General features: G+C 39.4%; 1 protein-coding gene across 1 annotated transcript in view; it reads right to left on the bottom strand.

Moving 5' to 3' along the window:
- Positions 1 to 3,638: 3,638 nt before the first annotated feature.
- The window catches only part of YL-1 (Vacuolar protein sorting-associated protein YL-1), a 175,674-nt gene continuing 154,722 nt past the window's right edge, over positions 3,639 to 24,590 (bottom strand). Inside the window, exon 8 of the mRNA XM_090382665.1 lies at positions 3,639 to 3,824. The gene's annotated coding sequence lies outside the window, so the exon portion shown is untranslated. The remainder of the gene's footprint in view (positions 3,825 to 24,590) is intronic.

Here is a 24,590-nt window from a genome sequence, read left to right as displayed (position 1 = left end):
AGTTATAATAAAAACAACGAAATACATATTGTTACTGCAAAGTTTAGTTATTTTAAGCATCCACACTACTTTTTTTTTTTTTGATTTTGATTTGGTAGTTGTTGGCGCATCGGCTTCTGTGGCCATATTGCACCTCTCAAGGTTTTTGCAGTACTTTGATCCAAGCCCGAGGCGGGGATCGAACCCGCGACCTTTGGGTTGCCGGGCAGGTACTTTACCCACTCGGCTAGCCCGGTCGGCTCCACACTACTTGTCCGAATAAAGTGAGCTCTTAAGAAACATAAGCAATCAATAGTATGATCGTTTAAAATGGATCTAATCTTGGTACATACAGTATTTGATTAGTAGCAGAAAATGCCCTTTTGGATTCTATTCTGGTACTATTGTACTGAGATAATTGTAGACGATCTCAGTCCATATTTTCTTGGCTTTGAACTTTTTTTAGCAAAAATAGTTAAAAGTATTTCATTAATTTCTGACTCAAGTTCATCTTTTAAAATCTCATTGGAGTCAGGCAATTTCTTATTTTGGAAAGAATTTGCGGAACACTGATGTTCTGTTCCACGTTGGTCTTCCATGGTTGAATTATGTTCATCATTTTCTGAAGGAGAAAGACGTTTTATTAAGCGAAGCACAATTTTCACTATAGTATCTTGAGTGAGTCTGGGAGAGAGTAAAGAGTGGGGTTAAAGAATAAAGAAGAGAGCAAAGAGTGCAGTTAAGGAATTCTTCACATATATAAATGCAAAGAACTGAAGGACAAATCAGATTGGACCCTTATGTGGGATAGTATTAGATACCATAGCTGAAGTTGCAGATGAACTTAACCAGTTACTTTGCATTGATATTTACATAAAAAACAAAACTTTTGTGTCAATGAGATATTATGGAATTGAAGTTGAAAAAATGTAATTAATGATGTTGAAATTTTAAATGATTATTTAATGAGAAAGCTTTTGTGCCTACAGGCGAGTAAGGCTCCTGTGGTTGATGGCATAAACCCTATAATCTTAAAGGAGGCGGCAAGTGAGTGCATTTAACCATTAAGGCTAGTTGTGAGAGCATCACCGGACTCAGGAGAGATTCCGTTGGATTGGTGTAAATTAGAACATAAAGACGGTGCGGTTCTAAGAGTGTCACGGGAAATTGCCGACCGGCCAGTCTAATTTCAGTAGTAGGGAAAATCATGGAGGCAATGATCAAAGGTGGAATTCAGGATCATTTAGATGGAAATGGAATTCTGTAGGATACACAGCATGGTTTTGTAAAGGGAAAATCATGTTTAACAAATCTGGTTAGGCATTTTGACCCTAAACAGGATTTAGGGAATCATTTCAACATTGTTTATTTGGATTTCAGAAAAGCATTTGACGCAGTTCCACATCAGTGGTTACTTTATAAGTTGGAGGCACCTCCGTAGCCAGGTGGGCAGGAGCAGCAGTGCGTAGCACACACTTCTTGATTAGACCGGGGTTCAAGCCCATGAGCCACCGAATATGGAAGATGTGGAAAGGTCAGGGAATGACCACCACATATCCCCAGAGCAACATGGCCTTAGTTGCTAATGCTCCTAAAAAGACAAATAACAACAACAACAATATAAGCTGGATTCATAGGGAAAATCTTTAGATGGATAGCACGATGGCTTGAGGACACCAGGTAGAGGGTTGTGATAAATGGTTATTCCTCAGATTGGGTTAATGTAAGTAGTGGGGTTTCCCCAAGGATCAGTATTGGGACCACTGTTGTTTTTGATTATCTTAAATGACATCTATGAAGGGATGGAGGGCGTGAGGTATAAACTTGCAGATGATGTAAAGATCAGTAGAGTAGTTAACGATCGTCGCCAAGCAGAGTTTCTTGACCTAGATAGACTTCCAGGATGGTCAGAAAAGTGACAGCTATTTTTAAATTCAGCAAAATGCAAGGTCTTACAACTGGGGAACAGCAACCCAAAATAACTTATACACTTGGTAGAGTTGAACTAAAGTCAGTAGTGGAGGAACGTGACTTGGGTGTTACGATACGGTCAGACATGAAGTTGTCCGAGAATTGTGGACAGGTTGCAATGTTGCATCGTGTCCTATCGATGATTTATTGAACATTTGCTAGTAGAGATAACGACGTCATAATCACATAAAGGTGATTTTATAACCTTTATGAGATTAAATTATAAACAATTATTTTTTTAAAATTAGTACCGAAAAGCCAGTATTTTTTGTATCAATACCGGAAAAAAAATTACCGGGATCTCGGTATTGTAAGCCCTACACTCAGGGTAGTGGAGAATAATTGTTTATAATTTTTAATTGAAGTTTTCTGAGCAGTGCAGACAGGCTGCCAGAGTCACGGGTCTTGTCAATGATATACAGAAATTTTGCAAACAGGGATAAGGAGGTGATTATCCCCTTGTACAAGGCAATGGTCAGGCCACACCTTGAGTACTGCATACAGGTCTGGAAGCCTCATTTTAGGAAGGATGGAGAGTTGCTAAAACAAGTACAAAGAAGGGCAACAACACTGGTGAGAGGAACAAAGGGGTGCTCTTACAAAGAAAGGCTAAGTTCTGCAAATTGCAGCTTCTGGAGACTAGGTACCTGTGAGGCAATCTGATTGAGGTGTATAAGGCCTTGAATGGACTGAGCAGGCTCAATGCTGATGGAATTCTTCCTCTTGCTCAGATTACAAACCTAAGGGGCATAGATTCTAACTGAGGACAGACACATGTAGAACAGATGTGCAGAAATTTGCCTTTAGCCAGAAGGTATATTGACTGCTGGAATAAACTTCCATCTATTGTGGAAGTTGATAGCTTAGATAAATTCGAGGGAGAACTAGAAAAACAATTGGAAACAATGGATCAGTGAAATTTGAAGATTTTTTTTTGGCTGATGCTGTATAAGCTTGCTTTCTTGCATCATATGCCTCTGCTAATGCTAATCTTAGAGGCAAACGTGTTTTGAAGACAGATGCAGACAATGCATATTTCAGGATATGAATGAATGAAGAGGACCCTACTGTGGTTGAACAAGAAGTTTTATTGAAGGATGCTTATCAAGGATTAGAACTTGTGCATCATGTTTTTCAAGGCCAGCCTAACTGTGAAAGTGAATTAACTGCTATCATGAACCTTAATAATTCTCTTTTAAAACATGCTCAATCACTGAAGCAGTACATCCTGATATATATAAGTACATGCATATTATAGATATGTACATATGTAATTTACAAATTAATCTTACACCATATAATCAATGCAAAATGTACAAACTTAAATTTCTTGTTTAAAATTGTAGTACATATTCTGAATTATATTATATTATTTTATTATATTATATTAATAGAATTATATTAAATTAAAACTTTTCTTTGTTGATTTTGTGAACTACTGATATAACAGCCACTTTTCTCATTCCCCTGGGGGAGGGGGTCATGATAAAGAGCTTTGACTGAATATGGGTATATTAAAGTATATTTTTATGTAATAACTGTTTTCAATTATAAAAATTATAACTGTCGTGTATTCACTTTTACAAGTATTTATCTAGTTTACCAAAGTTTTGAATGTTGGACTAGCAGGTTTCAAAATTTACATAAAAGAGATGCCAAGACTTATTTTGCACACAAAGGCAAGAATACCTCAGTGCAGGCCTTTTCAATAGATGCAAAGTTCTTTGTTTTAGTAGAGGAAAAATCTCAAGCCTCCTGTACGATTCAGTTCCAAACATCCAGACACTATCAACTGGCTGATACTGTTGAAGAGTGGCACACTAAAGTGACCCCTCATAGGTGGCACAGTAGTTACAGACTGACTCTATCCAGGGCTGCAGACATAAAAAAAGAACAGGGAGTATGCAAAAAAAAAAAAAAAATTAAAATAAAAATAAATAAATAAATAAACATATGTAAAAAGAAAACTCACATTAGTGGTAATTAATCAAAAGGCAAGAGTACACACCAACTGCTTCCAAAAAAGCAAAGGATATACATCGTATATGCCATATCCCCCCCACAACAACCCACACTTTTATCATTTATTGCTCCCAGTTCCATAATGATAGAACTCATTAATATATCAATGTGCATCTTAGCAAGTAAAATGTGTTTTTAGTTGAGGAGCTAATGGTGAAACTTCTGGCCTGAAACTACTCTGTAACAGGGTTCAGAAACTGTCTTCTGCACAGAGACCAGAGGCGATGTCTGTGAGTGGATGATGGTGTGCCACATTCATCTCTATAGCTAATAAATGAAGGTAATAATAATAAAACATAATAAACTATGAATAATGTTTATTTTATTTAAGTAACATTATGTCTTAAGGACAAGCAATTAGAGTGAGAGTTGATGCTGTTTGTTGCTCAAAAGTCTCTCAACATTAGGCAACAGGCTGGATGAGGCCAAATGCAGGACGTCATCTGGGCATCAGTCAGTTGGGTTCTTAACTTGCTCTTTGTGTATTTTATTTTTGAGAAGAGTTGCTTGCACATATAAGTACTACCGAACATTGATGGCATTTTTTTTTTTGCGAGATCTATACCAAGTTGGTATATTTCCCAGATTCAAGAAACTATTTCCTGTAGAACTCTAGTAGGGATATGCCCTCTGCATGAAATCTGGATCTTAATAGATCACTGCACTGCATCTCAATAAGTTCCATTTGAACTCTTTCTGGTACGGTATCCACTTCCAAGACAAACTGAGTGGCAAACTGCCTGAAATAGCCTGTGTGCAAACAAATGTCAGCAAAACAGGAAGAAAATTCAGTCCTCAAGTCATATCACAGTCACAAATATGTTGGCATCTTGTTAGGACCACTGCGGGCTGGGTGGATATGATATTTCTTTTTGGGACTATGGGTTGGATGATTTCGGGTGACGGGCCTGATTCGAACCATGGGCCGTAGGTGCTGACCCCTGCTGTAACACAATGAATGGTTATATGTGTGCATGTTTTATTTTAATACTTATAACTAGACTAATATATATTAAACAACAGGATATGGGACTAATAAAGTATAATCTGAATGTGATATTGTTACCATTGCTGACCAACAGGAAATGAAGTTTGAAAATTTCCACAAGACTATGTCAGAAAAAAAGTTGATTTAAAGTTTAGATCAACCATACCAATTTTTAAACTTAAAGGAAATAAAGATTTTTTAAATAATATATATATTTTTAAAGAAATAAAGTTTGCCCACATATAAAGTAGAGTAAATAAAAGAAAGAAGAAAACTCTAAATTAACTGTGGGCCTCTAGATCTCCTTTTAGACAAAGTTATCACAAGTGAATATAGCATGTGGAAAAAATTTCACAAGAGAAAAACTCCAGAGCTACTGAGATAAGAGTCCTTTACGAGCAGGAAACATCAAAGAGATAGTAAATCAGTAAAGAAGATATCTCCCTGACATTCCAGTTTTTCACTTTTGAAATTTCTTCCAGTCATTTTGTGTACTTGGTGTGACATAAGCATTGGGAAAGCAAAAATGAGGGTAGGAGTGTGTTATAGGCCTAATGACTGATGAGTACAACAAACAACTACACACAAAGAAATAGAGTGGGCCAGTAAATCAGAATGTGTTATAATGGGGAATTTTAACTTCCCAGATAGTGACTGGAACTTGTGGGTTGGTCATTTGCACACTAGCAAGGCTTTTGGGGATTTATTGGATGATTATTTTCTACAGCAGCAAGTTCGAGAGGCAACCAGAGGGTGTAATACTCTTGATCTGATTATCAACAGTGACTATTCATGCATTACGAATCTGTAGATAAAGGAACCACTATGTGGTAGTGATCACAGTGTACCAATGTGGGATCTACTTAAAGAAGAATTCTAAATGGAAAGCATTCAAGGAATTAATTTTGGAAGCTACTAGGCTTTTCATACCAACTAAGAAATACTGTTCAAGGTTCAGGCCTAAATGGATGTCAGATGAACTAATGAGACCAGCAGCAGAGAAGAAAAATGCATGGGATACATATAAATTATCAAGTGATCCAGAAGCCTATGATAGATATACACTAGTCTGTAGTCAAGTCACAAAGAAGGATTCTAACATATAAATTATCAAGTGATCCAGAAGCCTATGATAGATATACACTAGTCTGTAGTCAAGTCACAAAGAAGGTTCGGCAAGGAAGGTCAAATTACGAGAAATCTTTTGCAAAGGAAACAATGAAAAACAGCAAAGACTTCTTTATTTATGTAAACTCTAGAAGCAAGGGGATGAATCAGATTGGTTCATTTGATATTGATTGTTCGACTGTTGATGATCCTGCTCAGATAGCTGACAAACCGAATGAGTATTTTGCATCTACATACACACGAGGAATTCTGCAGGGAAGTGGAGGTCAAATTCTAACAGGGAACTAAATTTTAAAAAATAAAAAGAACACTAAGTCTTAATTGTCCCACATACAGTAATGTCAGAAGTGTTGTCAATAAAATGAGTAAATTCAAACTGCTGGTCAGAATAAATAACAGGGCTTATGGAAACGTGGTACCACCTGGAGATAGTGGTTGATGAGTTTCAGCACAGAATGTACAATGTATTTAGAAAGGATAGGGCAGATAGAAGGAGTGGGGGGATCATGCTACTTATCAAAAGCAGCCTGAGAACGACAAAAACTCTGTATTCAGTCGTTTTGTATGGTGTGAGGTAGTTGGATGCAAAGGTATAATGAGAGTGGGAGTAATCTATAGGCCAGGTGATTGTGAGGATTATGATGAGAGCCTCTACATATTGGTCAAAGTAACGCTTGCACATACCTCAAGATTTTTTGTTTGTTACTGCAACACTTTGCTTATTGGAGGCTTGAAGTGGTGGAACCCATGTTTAGTCTCTAGAACTAAGTTCCAGTCAACCCTTCCCCATTTCTTCCATCATGCAGTATGATTGATGACTTTTGAGGTTACGATGAACATCGTGGCGAGATCCAATATGACTTACATTTCAAAGGTACAGCTCTAAAACGGTGTTCGCAGGCCAGCCGCTAGTTAGTACACCGGACCGAACCTATTGGTAACTCTCTAGGAGGCTTCTGGATCAGCTAGTGTATAATCTTGCTACCTCTACTCTGCCAGATAGTGACTGGAGGGAGTCCGAGTAGTGTGTATGCAGGGAGCATTGTCGAGGCCACGTTATGTCAAGGATCTGGGTAAATTCTTACCATGTGTACGCCATATCCAAAAATTTCATTACTTCATACAGCATGTCCCACCCACTTTTTCTTACTATTGAATACACCATGAATTCTCAAACTAATAGAGCAAGCTTATCTGCGAAAAGATCTAAACCTCCCAAGCACTTCCTAATTCATTTCACAAATATATGTGGTCTCAATTCTAATCTCAACGATGTCCATTTCCACTTGCAGTCTGCCAAACCCCATGTACTTTTTCTGACAGAATCTCAGTTGTCGGTTAATTTAACTACTGCTCATCTCAGATGCGAAAATTATTCACTGTATGATTCTTTTTGCGTCAAAAGTGGTACTTGTGCATATATCCATTCTGATATTCCCTGTCAGAGACTTGGCAATTTGGAATCTCCTCTCTTTGATCTTCTCTGGCTTAAAATCTCTCTACCTCATTGTGTCAAATTCATCTGTTGTCTCTCTACCGTTTTCCCAACTCCACTAATCATTTGGAGCTCTTTGACTTTCTCTCTTTGCAACCTGACTTTCTCCAGTCCAACTTTCCTAACAGTGAGGTAATTTTCCTTGGTGATTTTAAGGTTCACAACTCCAGCTGGCTTCCGTTTTCTAGTCACACCGACCCAGCTGGTTGAGATGCTGAGGCTTTTGCGATTACTAATGATCTGCACAGATTGTTCATTTACCTACAAGAATACCAGACAATCCTAATCATACAGCCAATATGCTTGATCTTTTTCTCACAAACAACCCTTCTAAGTACACGGTCAAAGTGAGAGGTCCTTTAGGCACTTCAGATCACAACTTGGTGATTGTCTCTTCTCCAATGGAACCTTTATTTCATGGCTATTCCCAACCTCGTGTTGTTTGGCATTACAAGAATGCAAAATGGGATGACCTGCGAGACTTCTTTTCTTTTCCTTGGTCGGATTACTGTTTCAAAAGTTCTGATGTCAACATTTGCTCAGATCGTATCAGTGAAATTATTCTTGCAGGAATGGAATCCTTTATCCCACACTCCACTTTAAAATCTCATCCTTTATCTAAACCTTGGTTTTCCAATAAATGTGCTAAGGCTGTTCAAGAGAAGAATGTTGCATATCATAATTGGCTTGTTTCTAATTCTTCAGTTTCAATTTTTGCCTACACCAAAGCTCGCAACAATTGTAAAGCAGTTATTAACCAGTTCAAACTAGAGTTTGAACAGGCAAAGAATAGAAAACTTGCTTCTTGCCCTAATGGTAGCCGAGCATTCTGGTCTCTTGCCAAAGCTATTGGCCGCAACTTTTGCCCATCTCTGCTCCCACCTCTGTCCAAACCACATGGTTCTGTTGTCACTTCAGCCAAGGATAAAGCTGACCTGCTAGCATCCCATTTTTCTTTCAACTCATGCATTAACGATCTTGGTAAAACACCTCGCACTATTCCCAACAAGCTCCATTCAATACCTCCTGTGGTCTTCCGTCAAAAGGATTTTGACGAATCTTGATGCTAAGAAATCTCCAGGTCCCGATGGTATTTCTACACTTGTTCTCAAAACTTGTGCTCCTGAACTTACTCCTATTCTTTGCCGCCTTTTTTCACTTTCTTATTCCAAAGGTGTTTTTCCTTCTGCTTGGAAATTTGCTCATATCCAGCCAGTTCCTAAAAAGGGTGCCAAATCCCTCCCATCCAATTATCGTCCCATTGCAATTACTTCTACTCTTTCTAAAGTAATGGAGAAATCAATTAACTACCAGATTTTAAACTACCTAGAAACCTTCCGTCTGATCAACGATCGCCAGTATGGATTCCGTCAGTGTCGATCCACTGGTGTTATTCTGGCTTATGTTACCCATTTATGGACTAATTCAATGGAAAGGTTCGGTGAAACACAAGTAGTTGCTCTTGACATCTCAAATGTTTTCGATCGTGTTTGGCATAAAGGTCTTCTAAACAAGCTTCCATCTTATGGTTTGCCAACTGTTTTTAGTAACTGGTTATCCAGTTTGCTCACTGAGGGTCATGGTAGATGGCTCTCTGTCTTCTAACTTCTCCACTAATGCTGGTGTTCCCCAAGGTTCAGTTCTTTCCCCCACTCTTTTCCTCTTGTATATTAATAACCTTCTTCCATTGACTGGAAATCCTATCTATAGTTTTGCCGATGATAGCACATTGCATTCAACTTTCCATTTTGAGAAACCTTGTCCTGCTCAATCAGCTTCAACTTCTCGAAAATCTGCTACCAATTCCTTAAATGCCGATCTTCAGGTAATTCTCCAGTGGGGCAAAGACAACTTAGTTGATTTCAACCCTTCTAAAACTCAGTCTTGTCTTATATCTTGCAAAAAGGATTCTTCTGCTCCTATGCTTATCTTTAGTGACATTCCGATTTCTAGGCAAAATGATATATCTCTTTTGGGGATTACCCTGACATCTAATCTCTCTTGACACAAGCACATTACAAATATTAGTACATTACATCTAAAAAACTTGGTTTTCTCTTTCGCTCTCGGCGTTGCTTTTCTTCCAAACAGCTGCTCACTCTGTATAAATCGCAAATCCGCCCTGCCATGGAATATTGTTCCCACATCTGGGGTGGTGCTCCCAAAACCTCTCTCAGGCTTCTTGATTCCATTCAGAAGAGGGCAGTTAGGTTAATTAATGACTCCTCTCTAACAGAGTCTCTGCACTCGCTGTCTCATAGACGTATTGTTTCTGATGCATGCCTCTTCTACAGATACTTCCGTGGGCACTGTTCTTCTGAATTAGCTTCTATAATTCCTGCTCTCTCTTTCAAAACAGTCCGAACACGTGCCGGCACCAGCCAACATCCATTTACTGTCCAACTTCAAACTCACAGAACCAACTTTTCATCTTCCTCATTTATTCATTCAACTGCCGTTTTCTGGAACAACCTTCCTTCATACGTATTTCCTGAAAATTACAGTCCACAGAAATTCAAGTCCAATGTCAACAAATATCTTTTTTCGTCTTCTCAACCTCCAACCCAAGCACGGCACTAAGTTCTATAGGTTCTAACACCTCTCGTGTTTGGGGTTTACATAAAAAAAAAAAAAAAAAATTAGCTAGATGTTCTGAGGGCAGAAACGTTTGAAATGAGTGGGTAGCTAATGCCTGGGAAGTTAACTATACAAGAACACTAAGTCTTAATTATTTATACAGTAATGTTAGAAGTGTCATCAATAAAATGAGTGAATTTGAATTTCTGGTTAGGACAAGTAAAGCTGACATAATAGGGTTTACGGAAATGTGGTGCCACCCGGAGATAGGGGATGATGAGTTTCAGTACGGTATGTATAATGTGTTTAGGAAGGATAGTGAAGATAGAAGGGGTGGCGGGGGTCATGCTTCTTATCAAAAGCAGCCAGAGCACAACGAAAGCTTTCCCGGATTCAGTATAGAATCTGTATGATGTGAGATAGTTGGAAGCAAAGGTATAATGAGAGTGGGAGTAATCTACAGGCCAGGTGATTGTGAAGATTATGATGAGAGCCTCTACATGCAAAAGGAATGGACAAGTAAGCATAAATGTCTTATTATGGGTGATTTTAATTTGCCTCTAATTGATTGGAGCAAATGGGAAGGAAATTCAACATGGGAGACAAAATTTTTAAATTAACTAGATTGTTATTTGTATCAACATGTCAAAAAAGTACTAGGGAAAAGAATATTCTAGACTTGATCATCACTCATGAACCAGAAACATAATAGGGCCGACAGTACAGGAACCAGTAGAAGGAAGTGATCACGGAGTTCTATGGTGGACGTTGAAGAGAGAGAGAGGTAGCAGTAGTTAAAGGCAAAGGAATGGTTTATAATTTCAAAAAAGGAAATTACGATAGCTTTGGGTACTACATAGCCTCTATTAACTGGGTAGATATCTCACAGAGAGCAAATAAAATTGAATTATGTTATAGCTTTAAAACATTAGTCACAGAAGACTTGAATGGATATATACCATTAAAAAAAACTCCATCAGTATTCAAAATTGGATAAATAACGATGTTGCCAGATTACTTGAGCAGAAAAAGGTGGCAGGAAAAGTTACAAAGCAATAAAAAGTACTGAAGCCTATAACAGCTACAAATTGATCTTTAATAGTGCCACAGAAAAGGTTAGGTTGGCAATGGCAGATTATGAGAACATTGACAAATGCAGAGTACTGCATATAGGTAGCAGTAACCCCAGAGTAACAACCAACTCAGGGCAGTGGAGAATGAAAGAGACCTGGGGATAATTGTGCAGTCAGGTATGAAGTTTTCTGACAGTGCAGACAGGCTGCCAAAGGGGTTTTGTCAATGATATACAGGAATTTTGTGAGCATGGATAAGGAGGTGATTATTCCCTTGTATAAGGCAATGGTCAGGCCACACCTTGAAAACTGCATACAGTTCTGGAAGCTTCATTTTAGGGAGGATGCAAAGTTGCTAGAATGAGTACAGAGAAGACCAACAAGACTGGTGAGGGGAACAAAAGGGTGCTCTTACAAAGAAAAGCTTAAGTTCTGCAAATTGCAGTGTCTGGAGACTAGGCACCTGCAAGGCGATCTGATTGAGGTGTATAAGGCCTTAAATGGATTGAGCAGGCTCAATGCTGATAGGATTCTTCCCTCTTGCTCAGATTAGAACCCTGAGGGGACATAAATTGAAATTGAGGAAGGACAGTTGTTGAATAGATGTGTGGAAATTTGCCTTTAGCCAGCTGGTAGTTGATAGCTTAAATAAATTCAAGGCAGAACTAGCATTTGAAATGAATGGATGGGCGAAATGGGAAGGATTTTGTTTTTTTGGCCGATGCTGTATAAGCTTGTTTTCTTGCATCGTATGCCTCTACTAATGCTAATGAGAAATCGCTGGCAAATAAAGCAAAGAGTGGGGATAAGGAATCCTTCACATATATAAATGCAAAGAAGAGAAGAAACCAGATCGGACCCTTATATAACGAACATGGTATAGTATTAGATACTCCAGCAAATGTTACAGATGAACTCAACAGTTAGTTTGCATCGATATTTATAGATGAAAAAAACTTTTGAGCCTACAGGCAAATAAGGCTTCTGGGATTGATGGCATATACCCTATAATTGTAAGAGAGGCAGCGAGTGAATACATTGAACCAGTATCGAATCCAGTGTTTGAACCAAGGGGGGGGGGGATGTAAACTTTGTGGGTACATGTAGTATATTTTTTATAATTATTTAATGTTTACAACATATGTATATGTTACAAACACAGCAACATGTTCAAGAGGCAACCAGAGGGAGTACTACTCTTGATCTGATTATCAGCAGTGGTTATTCATGCATTAAGAATTTGCAGATAAAGGAACCACTGGATGACAGTGATCACAATGTACTGATGTGGGAATTACTTAAAGATGTAACTACCATCAAGGCTAAAGGGAAGGGCTTTTGCTTTCGTGAAGGTGACTTTTTTTTTTTTTTTTTTATGAAAACCCCAAACACGAAAGGTATCAAAACCTATAGTACTTAGTACCGTGCATGGGTTGAAGGATAAGTATGGGGGGAGGGGGATGCTGGAAACTTTGCTCTAGAGACTAAACATGGGTTTCACCACTTCAAGCCTCCAATAAGCAAAGTGGTGGTATTTCACAGGTTGATGAAAGTCATCTACCACCTGAATACAGGGGTCTCAGACAGTTTTTAACTTCTGTACAATGGGATCAACTGATGATGTTACCAACGTTGAATTCTAAATGGGAAGCCTTCAGGGACTTAATTTTGGAGGCTACTAGGGTTTTCATTCCAACTAACAAATACTGTTCAAGGTTTAGGCCTAAATGGATGTCAGAGGAACTAATGAGGCTTGTGATAGAGAAAAAAAAATGTATGGAATGCATATAAAGTATCAGGTGAGACAGAGGCCTATGGCAGATATCAACTAGTCTGTAATAAAGTCACAAAGGAGGTTAGGCAAGCAAAGGCAGATTACGAGAAATCCTTGGCAGAGGATGCAAAGAAAAACAGCAAAGAGTTATTTACTTATGTGAACTCTAGAAGGAAACGGATGAATCAGATTGGACCACTTAGCATAGATGGGTTGACTACTGATGATCATGCTCAGGTAGCTGATAAACTGAATAAGTATTTGGTATCTACATTCAAACATGAGGAGTTATTCAATGAGGGGAGTGTCAGACATTTATCAAACTCTAACAGGGAGCTAAATGATTTTGTAATAACTGAGAGCAAAGTGGAGGAGAAATTGTTGAAGTTAAACATAAAAAGGTACCTGGGATGGACGGGATCTATCCAGTTATATTAAAGGAGGTAGCAAAGGAATTAAGTAAACCGTTAGCCATAATTATGAGAGCTTCCTTGGACTACGGGGAGGTCCCCATGGACTGTGGTTTGCAAATGTATCACCAATTCACAAAGGGGGTTCAAAAGGTGAAACAGGTAACTATAGATCTGTTAGTTTAACTTGTGTTCCAGGGGAAAATAATGGAATCACAGGTTAATGAAGCGCCGTAGGATCATCTAGACAAGACTGCAGGAATAGTTAAGACAGAGCATGGGTTTGTCAAAGGGAGGTCTTGTCTGACCAATTTGATTGGATACTATGATGTGGTCACAAAGCAACTGAATGATAAAAATAATTTTGATATCATATTATTATTAGCCATATGATGCCAACAAAGCCTGAGGCTTATGCTGCACCAGCCAAAAAAAAAAATTTCTGAACTGCCCTGAGAGAGAGAGAGAGAGAGAGAGAGAGAGAGAGAGAGAGAGAGAGAGAGAGAGAGAGAGAGAAATAAAAGGGAATCACCAAGGAAAAGAAGAATGATGATATCGAGCTCAGGACCCTGGGAGTGCCAAGCCCATACGCACCAGATGTGATTCCCTGGGGTTATACTTGGATTTCAGGAAAGTTTTTGATACTGTTGAACATGGAAGACTGCTGTACAAATTGGTGCAGTATGACATTAAGGATAAGTTGCTACAATGGATAAAGGGATGGTTGAGTGAGAAACGACAGAGAGTGGTAATCAACAGACACTGCTCTTCGTGGACAAATGCTATTAGTGGAGTTCCGCAGGGTTTGTTGTTCGGCACGTTGTTTTGTATATTTATCAATGATATTCACGAAAGTATATCAGGTTTAATGTCCAAGTTTGCAGATGATACAAAGGTTGGCAGGGTTGTTAACGACTGTAAAGACAGTATGCTACTCCAACTAGATCTAGATAAGTTGGAGAAATGGGCTGAAAAGTGGCAACTGAAGTTTAACATTGACAAATGCAAAGTACTGCATATGGTTAGCAGTAACCCAAGAGAAACGTACCAACTGTGTGGTACTACACTCAGGGAAGTGGAAAGTGAAAAAGACCTGGGGGTAATTGTACAATCAAATATGAAGTTTGCTGAGCAGTGGAGAGGGGCTGCCAGGGCAGGTCATGGAGTCTTGGCAATGATATATAAATTTTGCTAGCAGGGACAGGGAGGTGATTATCCAGTTATAAAAAGCCATGATCAGGCCACACCTAGAGCATTGAGTACAGGTCTGGAGGCCTCATTTTAGGAAAGATGTAGAGTTGCTACAATGAGTACAAAGAAGGGCAACGAGATTGGTGAGGAGAACAAAGGAGTGCTCTTACCCAGAAAGGCTTAAGTTCTGCAAATTGCAGTGCCTGGAGAGTAGGCACTTGTGAGGTGATTTGATTGAGGTGCATAAGGCCTTGAATGGGTTGAGCAAGCTGAATGCTGATGGGATTCTCCTCTTGCTCAGATTAAGAACCTGAAGGGGCACAGATTAAATTGATGTAAGACAGTTGTAGAATAAATGTGCGGAAATTTGCTTTTAGCCAGCGGGTGGTTGATTGTTGGAACAAACTTCCGTCTGTCGTTGTAGAAGTTGATAGCTTAAATAGATTCAAGGCAGAACTTGACAACATTTGGAACGAGTGGATGGGCGAAATAAAGGTTTTTTTTTTTTTATTTGCTGATGCTATATAAGCTTGCTTTCTTGCATCATGTGCCTTTGCTAATGCTAATGCTAATACACATTGCAGAAAGGAAGCACAATGTTTTTATTTTTCAAAAACAATTTGTTGCAGTTCTTTCGGTTATGTTTCTTATTCCAAGAAACAGTTCCGGGGATTTTTTTTTGTTTTTTTCTCCCTGTCTCATGCTTGTAACGACGCAGCTTAACTGCTTCATTTCATTGTTTTCACTATACAGTACTTTTCAAAAAAAAAAAAAAAAAAGCGTGTCTGAGAGAGAGAGATTATAAAATTATATAAGATACAGAAAGACACCGAAGTATTTTGGAAGAAGCAGAGATCGCACGTGATTCTTTTTTTGTTAACGCTGATATTAGTTGTACTGTTGCAGTGGACATTCTTCAGCAGTTTTCCTGATTATTATTATTATTATTAGCTATATGGTGCAAGGAAGCCTGAGGCTTATGATGTACCAGCTAAAAAAAAAAAAATTTCCAAGTTACCCTGTGTGTGTGTGTGTGTGTGAGAGAGAGAGAGAGAGAGAGAGAGAGAGAGAAGTAGAAAGGAATCACCAAAAAAGAGAAGAATGATGATATCCAGCTCAGGACCCTAGGTTTGCCAAGCCCATACTCACCAGATGTGATCCTCTGGGCTCACATCTGGATCACTTGAATTATATACATTTGTGATTCCATAAATGGATAACCAGAGAAATCTAACAATAAATTGTCTATACAAAGTGAACTAACTTTTATTTCGTTAACTAATGGAAAGAGTACTATAACAGTTCAGAAACATTTCTTTACGAATTTCAATCCAGCAGTTTGCCTTTATTTCTTTGTTGTCGTAATCCTTTCATGCTGTGTTGTACAAGGCAGGAGGCTCCTCCGTAGGCAGTGTGTAGCACACGCTTCTTGATTAGATGGGGTTAAAGCCTGTGACCATCAAATACGGTGGATGAGGAAAGGTCAGGGAATGACCACCACATATCTCCGGAGCAATATGGCCTTAGTTGCTAATGCTCCTAAAAACCAAATAACAAACAAGGCAGGCATCCTTTCCACCTCACGAATAAGTTTCTTGGTGTCAAACATCGTATTCTCTAAATAACAACAAACTAATGAATGATGAAGGCCAACTACCCCATGCAAGGGGAGAATTGCTTCTCAGGCAAATACAAATGCCCGGTTGCTGGGCTTTCAATGCCTCCGATAGCGTCAGCGGGCAGTGAATGCCAGCTAACGTCATGCAACACAGCGTTGAAAGCTCTGTGTATAGTTTGCATGCTTTTCCCCTTGTTTCCTGTAAGGCCGGGCATTTGAAGGTGTTTTCAATGCTGTGCTTTAAACGCCCAGTTACAAAGGGTACTAGGAAAGTTTTGCAATACAGCTTTGTTTATTTAATTTTTTCAAAGTAATTTCCTCTACATTCAATACACCTCTCCATCCTCCGAAACCAATCTTTAAACCAGTTCTGCCAAGTTTCACTAGGGAGTAAAGCACACTCGTTGTCCCAAGCCCGTAGAAGGTCCTCATCACTGGAAAACCGCCTCCCTTTTAGCTTCATTTTCACATGCGGGAACAGTGCAAAGTCGCAGGGAGCAAGGTCTGGACTGTAGGGAGGGTGCTCGAGAAGTTTCAGTCCTGTCATGGTCAAATATTCGGTGCAGGCTTTGGCGCGGTGAGCTGGAGCATTATCGTGATGGAGGTACCAGGTGTCCATTCTTGACTTTGGCCGCAGGTTCTTCATAGATCCAATGACTTTAGGCAGCCATTGTTCAGTATACCACTTAGCTGTGACTGTCTTCTGCGTGTCCAAAACGACACGTTCCACAATTCCACTCGATTTGAAAAATACAGCTATCATTTTCTTCTTTACAGATCGGGATTTTCTGACAATTACGGGTGTGTCGTCATCATCAAAGACCCAAACTTTGTTTTGAGCCTTGGTCGGCAGATCGTAATAGTACAGCCAAGTCTCGTCACCTGTCACGATGTTGTTCACATACCGAGATTGTCCCTTATCAAACTTTTTTAACATCTCCCGGCACCAAGTCACACATCGTGTCATCTGCTCTTCAGTCAGTTGATGCGGCACCCAGAGAGAACAAAGTTTCTTCACGTGCAAATGATCTTGCAGAATCGAACGAATTGCTGGTGCATTTAGACCCAAAGTATCCTCTATCTGTTGGTAGGTCACTCGCCTGTTTTCGTCAAGCATTTTCCTCACAGCAGTAACGTTTTCCTCCGTAACTGACGTTCGTGGTCTTCCTGGCCTCTCAGAATCCTCCAGAGTGAAATTTCCCCTTTGGAATTCTCTATACCACCTGAATATCGTTGTACGATGTGGAAAATGATCATCTAGTGCAAGAGTCATTTCTTCTAAGCACTGGTCTATGGTTATCCCACGCACGAAATTATACCGCAAAACTGTCCTTATCTCATTTCGTGACCACGATGCCATCGCAAGCACTTTACACTCTCACTACTAATGAATAACTGAACCCATCGACTTGGCGCGGCGGCTACTATGCACGTATGAACATGTCTCAACATGCAGCAACAAGCAGCTTCCTGTGATTCATTGTTGCATCATATTGCAAAACTTTCCTAGTACCCTTTGTAGTATAGCCCTAAGTGTGCCGTGAACATGCGTGTTTTCAGGGCTGCGTTAATCCTATGACGAAACTGGCCATGGCCGCACCCAAAGAGGGGCCTTATTTTCAGTGTAAATATTTTCTAAAGTAGTGAAAAAAAAAAAAAAAAAACTAATAATAATAATAGTTTTTAAGGATGACGGAAAAATATAAAATATGTATCAATGTATGGATGAATAAAACTCTCTAAAAACAAGTTTTTTTTAAAAACATGTTGTATTCTTATGTATATGTGCAATAATATATATATTGCATAATAGGCCTCAAATTTAAATATGGCCGGGACCTATTTCATCCTTAATCCACCCCTTAATTCACCGTACTCTGACCCCTAAATGCCAGAGCCAATCTATTTTTCTGGGCCTTTTCCTTTTCTGTATTCTTTTTATTTCTCGTGAGCCATAGTTTCACAAACTCGTAACGAGACGCTATATGCTTCCTATATTTGCTTTCTCTCCTTTGCAAAATTTACCATCCTTTATTTTGACACTTTGTTCATTCTATACTGTATTTCCTTTTCTATGCTGGCCGTATTTATCATGAATTTAATTAAATATTAACAACATTACAGTCTTCTTCTTAGTTTAGGCGCTAATAATTTCCTACGCTTTTAGATGTACATTTGACTTTGAAAACAGTGTTTTCAAAGTCAAAGTTCTGTTTTATTATTTTTGTTCATTTTTACTTATTCTATTTAAACTTCTGCCCTCACGGTAGCATAGTCGGTAGAGTCATCATCCTTCCCACACCATGTGGAAAAGACCTCAGTTCAAATTAACTTCGATGATGTAAGGAATCTGTATAGGCTTTTTATTTTTTCCCCCCTCCCTCATGTGGTTTTTAGTTTCTGGAAACTAGGGTTTTTCATCCAGCAAACACGCAAATACCACACAGAAGCAGTTTAAACACCAACAGACAGTATATGGCTGAATACGGCCAAAGTTGCTGATGTTACTACATCCTACAAATATTTAATTCTTTGTGGGATTAAAGCCTCTATTTAATCCTCAACCGCATTTTGTTATCAATAGTATTTTTTTTTGTAAGTGTATTTGATAAGTTGTATTTACAAATTTTATTGTAAATTGGGAAAAGGTGCTACAGAAACTTTTGACAATTTAAAAAAAGTTTATGATGAATGTTTGTCTCGACCAAGAGTGTTTGAATGGTTTTCTCGTTTTAGTAAACGACGTGAGCCGTTAGAGGATGATCCCCAAACTGGCTGACCGACTTCTATTCAATGATCCTGTCAACATCAAGCAATTTTTGACAAAAAAATCAATTCCAGTCATCGAACACCTCCCGCTTCTTCGGATTTGGCTCCTGCATATTACTTTTTGTTCCCCAAAATAAAAACAGCCATGAAAGGAATGCGATACGGCATGATAGAGAACATATGCTGACTTCCAGCGGGATCGCTGTTCACGCGACCTCCCATTCGATGTCCTCTACCGCATGACGAAGGCATTTCGAACCCTGCAATGCTACGTGATTCCGATTCGCCTTTGTGCCCCCTACACCTCCTGCAAGTTTGTCGCACTGGTAGTGAATCACCCCACCCTGTATAACTTTACTTTGCCGTTAGTGTTATTCTTTTCTTTTTTTTTTAGTAGCATCAGTCTTGTTATTTAATTGGCATACTGTATATATTACGTAACATGTATTTCTTATGTTAGTATGGATGTGGATGTAAATATGTATTATAAACCTCTAGCACCACCATGCCGTGATGGGATTAAATGTATGTGGCTCATACTGCAATTAAAGGTTTTATTTCTATGTATCTTATGTAGGGCAGCTTTGGAACACTATTTCAACTCTGCCTTGGTACACTGTGATGAATATAGATTTCTGTAAAAGGCGAGGAATGTGTGTGTGTGTTATGTTTGTGCAGCGTGTTGTTTAGTTGCTTCTGGCCACTTTGCCACCAGGAAGGTGATTTCCTGGAAAGCCTGCCCAGTGCCTGTCTACACCATGAAGAAGTTGGCCACAAGTAATTGTGAATCATTGTGGACCCCAACTATCCCATACTGAATGAATGTCTAAAGTGACTTTTGGATCATATAAAAAAAAAAAAAAAAAACCAATAATAATAAAATAATTAATTAAAAAAAATCTTGTGTCCATTGGTGGAGTGCTAGATCAGTGGATACGTATCTTATACATAAACCCAGGCAGAACCTCAAAAAAAAGGGGGAAATCCACTGGTGGAGTGTGTGTGTGTGTGTGATATCAGTGGATGGGAAACTCATGCCCAGGAGTCACCTGGGCACCAGCAAAATCCCGCCTCAATTACAAGGTCAGGGTGGAGGGGGAGAAGGAAGGGGGTTGAATGGAGAGGGAAAGGGAAAAAAGAGAACAGGATAATGTCAGTGTCAGCATCATTATCATCTACAGAGTTGGCAAAGTTCCTTGCATAGGCTGATCCACGAAAAGGAATCTGGTTGTAGCTGGATCAAAACATCAACAGTGGCCAATATGTGGTTGTCTACATGTAAGCAGCTATTTTCAGAGAAGGAAAGCCTTGATAGCAAAGTCCTGAAGAAGTGGAAAGTTCTTCTTGGAGCTTAGCAGTTTCTTCTAGATGAGGAGCAAGCAATTCAAAAGGTGTATTAGGCAGCCACAAAGGTATACTGGTGACAACAGAAAAGCACATTTTCCCAATTTTCAGTATTGCCACAAATACACACAGATCAATATGTAAGATGTAATTCAGCCAGTTTGGTGTTTAGTGACCAGGCCCAGAAACAAAAAATAATGTATATAAGTTTGGGGTGAACCAGCGAGAATTATTTTCCACAGATGCAAAAATAACATTTGGAATAAATTTGTAAGTTACCCATCCATTAGGGAAGTTATTCCAGTTATCATGCTACTGTCGAATCAAAAACTGCCAGCAATGTGACTTTTCAGCCTTGGGACAGCGTTAACTATAAAACCCAAAATATTCAACAGAAGTCCCACGTCTTATATAAAAACTAATACCAAGGAAAATAAACAGTAACTCAAGCAGAAAACAACCATTAAGGAACTGCAGGGCTGGTGTTGATGCAGTTCTCTGCAGACCCGACACATGACCATAAGCACAAACCACTGAATGGAAGATAGTCAGTGTGCAGTTATTATACTGCACACTGACCATACGGGCACGCCAAAACCAGGTGCCGCCAGCGCCACGGGCACAAATAAGGACGAATACAGCTTTATACAACTTGAAGAGAATGCCAATTTAAACCCAAAGATTGTTTGGAAATGCGGATCAGCGTGAATGTAAAATTTTTGATTTTTCACGAAGATGTGCCAAATGTTTAATAAAATTGAGTTTGGAGTCAATGATCATACTGAAAAATTTATGAAAGGCTATCAAAGAAAATGACTTATTTAAAAGTTTAACCACTGTCGGGCTGCAAGGTTCAAGTGAACCCTTTGGCATCATCATGTAATCTTGGTTGATAAAATGAGAGAACTTGTTGACGGTACACCATTGAGATAAATCAGTCATAATAGCGTTCGCTCAGATTCAATTGAGGAACAAGAAGATCCTTTTACAAGCAACATGTAATCATTGGTGTATGCCAGTTTAGAGATGTCATGAGCAGTCCTAAGGAGCCACTCATCCAGGACAAGGTTCCAGATGAGTGGACCTAACACTGAACCTTGTAGACAATCACGACTGATTGAACAAGAGGCTTGACGCAAACGAGTAAGCAAACTAGGCCACCAATTATGATCAAAGGCGTCCATAAAATCAACGCAGATGACAAAGACATATTTGGAGTTATAATCTTGGATACGTGACAATAATTTTACTCAGAATTTTAAAATTAACAATTTTACTCAGAAAGACTTTATGAGTTAATATATTAATTTTTTGTATTACACATTGTACCAAACTGCTTATGGTCAAAAACTGGAACCGCACCAGACCTGCATTACGTGTAACTCGTGGGTTTCCGAGAGTACCCGATCCAATGCAGGACAAGTGTATATTACTTTTTTTATGTTCTTGATAGGTCCACCACAAGTGGCATCCAGAAGAAAACCACCTGGTTGAAGTTTTTCCAAGACTCAGGGAACTCCAACCCCTGGTGTCTTCTATACAAAATAGCGAGGGAAAAGACTTTCAGGGCTGACATCTTTGGCACTGTAACCACTGGGAACACCAAGACCTCTAACTGGACAGACTCCATCAACTCCACACTCGACAGACTGTTTCCTGAAGATAATCCAGCAGACAATCTACATGAGCATATAGTAATACGATCAGCTAATCAAACCTATGCTTCTGAGGAAGAAACCAATCCCTTTACAATGGAAGAGCTCACAGCAGTCCTCAACAGGATCAATCCTCACAAATGTCCAGGAATGGACCTCATTGAGTATGTCTTTGTCCTTCGTTTGTTCAAGCTTAGCATTAGCATTAGTAGAGGCATATGATGCAAGAACGCAAGCTTATTCAGCATCAGCCAAAAAAAAAAAAAAACACACCACTCCCATTTCACCCCTCCGTTCGCTCGAAATACCTGTCTAGTTGAGCCTTAAATTTGTTTAGGCTATCAACTTCAACAACAAGTGATGGAAGTCGGTTCCACCAACCAACCACCCGCTGGCCAAAGGCAAATTTCCGCACATCTATCCGACATCCGTCCTTCCTCAATTTGAATTTATGCCCTCTGAGCTGATTATTTAGAGCAAGATGAAGAATCTCATTGGAATTGAGCATGCTCAAACCATTCAAAGCCTTATACACCTCTATCAGATCACCTCGCCGGTGCCTAGTCTCCAGACTGTGTAATTTGCAATACTTAAGCCTTTCTTCATAAGAGCAACCCTTTGTTCCATTCACTAATCTTGTTGCCCTTCTCTGTACCCGTTCCAGCAGCTCTACATCCTTCTTGAAATGAGGCCTCCAGATCTGTATACAGTACTCAAGATGTGGCCTAACCATTGCCTTATACAAGGAAATAATCACCTCCTTATCCCTGCTAGAAAAATTCCTGTATATCATTGACAAGACACCATGAGCTACTCTTGCAGCTCGTCTGCACTGCTTAGAGAACTTCATATCTGCCTGCACAATTACCCCCAGGTCCTTTTCATTCTCCACCACTGTCAGTGTAGTACCGCAGAGTTGATACGTTGCTCTGGGGTTACTGTTTCCCATATGTAGTACTTTACATTTGTCAATGTTAAATTTCATTTGCCACCGCTCAGCCCATCTGTTCAACCTTTCCAGATCCTGTTGCAGCAGCATAGCATCAGTGGTGTCCTTAACAACCCTGCCAACCTTTGTATCATCTGCAAACTTGGACATTAAACTTGATATCCCATCATCAATATCATTCATAAACACCGAAAACAACAACGGACCCAACACTGAACCCTGAGGAACTCCACTAATAACATTAGTCCACGTTGAGCAGTGTCCATTGATTACCACTCTCTGTCTTCTGCCACTCAACCATCCCCTTATCCATAGCAGCAATTTGCCTCCAATGCCACACTGCTCCAATTTGTGCAGCAGTCTTCCATGTGCAACAGTATCAAAAGCCTTTCTAAGATCCAAATATATAATATCAAAGTTATTCCCTGCATCCAGTTCTTTTGTGACTACATCATAGTATCCAATCAAATTGGTCAGGCAAGACCTACCCTTAACAAAACCATGCTGCGTCTGAGCTATAACTGAATTCTTGTCTAGATAATCCTGCAGTGCTTCTTTAACCAGTGCCTCCATTAATTTACCTGGAACAGAAGTTAAACTAACAGGTCTATAATTACTTGTGTCAGCCTTTGATCCTCCTTTGTGAATTGGGGTTACATTTGCACATCTCCAGTCTATGGGTACCTCCTCTGAGTCCAAAGAAGCTCTCATAATTATGGCTAGGGGTCTGCTTACTTCCTTTAATATAACTGGATAGATCCCATCCACCCCAGGTGCCTTTTTTATGTTTATCCTCAACAATCTCTCCTCCACTTTCCTCTCAGTTATTACAAAATCATCCAGCTCACTGCCAATGTATACTTTACCTACATCATTCTCCTTCCTGAACAACTCCTCATGCGTGAATGTAGATGCAAAATACTCGTTTAGATTGTTAGCCACCTGAGCAGGATCCTCAACTGTTGAACCTTCAATATCCAGCGGACCAATCTGATTCATCCCTTCCCTTCTTGAGTTTAAATAGGTAAAGAACTCTTTTCTGTTTTTCTTTGTATCCTTTGCCAAGGATTTTTCATAGTCTGCCTTTGCCTGCCTAATCTCCTTTGTGACTTGGTTACAGACCAACTTATATCTATCATAGGCTTCCATGTCACCCATTAATTTGTATGTATCCCATGCATTTTTCTTCTCTGCCACATGTCTCATTAGTTCATCTGACAACCATTTAGGCCTAAACCTTGAACAATATTTCTTAGTTGGTATGTAAAGCCTGGTAGCCTCCAAGATTAGTTCCTTGAATGCTTCCCATTTTGAGTTTGCTGTTGGTAACATCATCAGTTGGTCCCACTGTATAGAATTTAAATACTGTCTCAGACCATCATAGTCGCCTTTACCCCTTATCTCCAACTGCTCTACAACAAATGCCTACTTGAGGGAGTTTTTCCCAAGGCGTGGAAAGTGGCCCTGCTGCGACTCATTAGGAAGCTTGGCAAACTCCCAGGAGATCCAGTCTCCCTTAGACCAATTGCACTCTTGTCAAATCTAGGCAAAGTACTAGAAAGGCTCATGGTTCTCCGAATCACACAACTATTCACACCATGGTGATCTACAGAAGAGGCACTGCTTGACTTCGTCCTCCATACTGAA

Source organism: Mastigoproctus giganteus, chromosome 10 (assembly GCF_048544385.1).
Source record: "Mastigoproctus giganteus isolate SK-2022 chromosome 10, ASM4854438v1, whole genome shotgun sequence".
In the NCBI taxonomy this organism is placed as follows: Eukaryota; Metazoa; Arthropoda; class Arachnida; order Uropygi; family Thelyphonidae; genus Mastigoproctus; species Mastigoproctus giganteus.
This window is presented reverse-complemented; position numbering and strand designations above follow the sequence as displayed.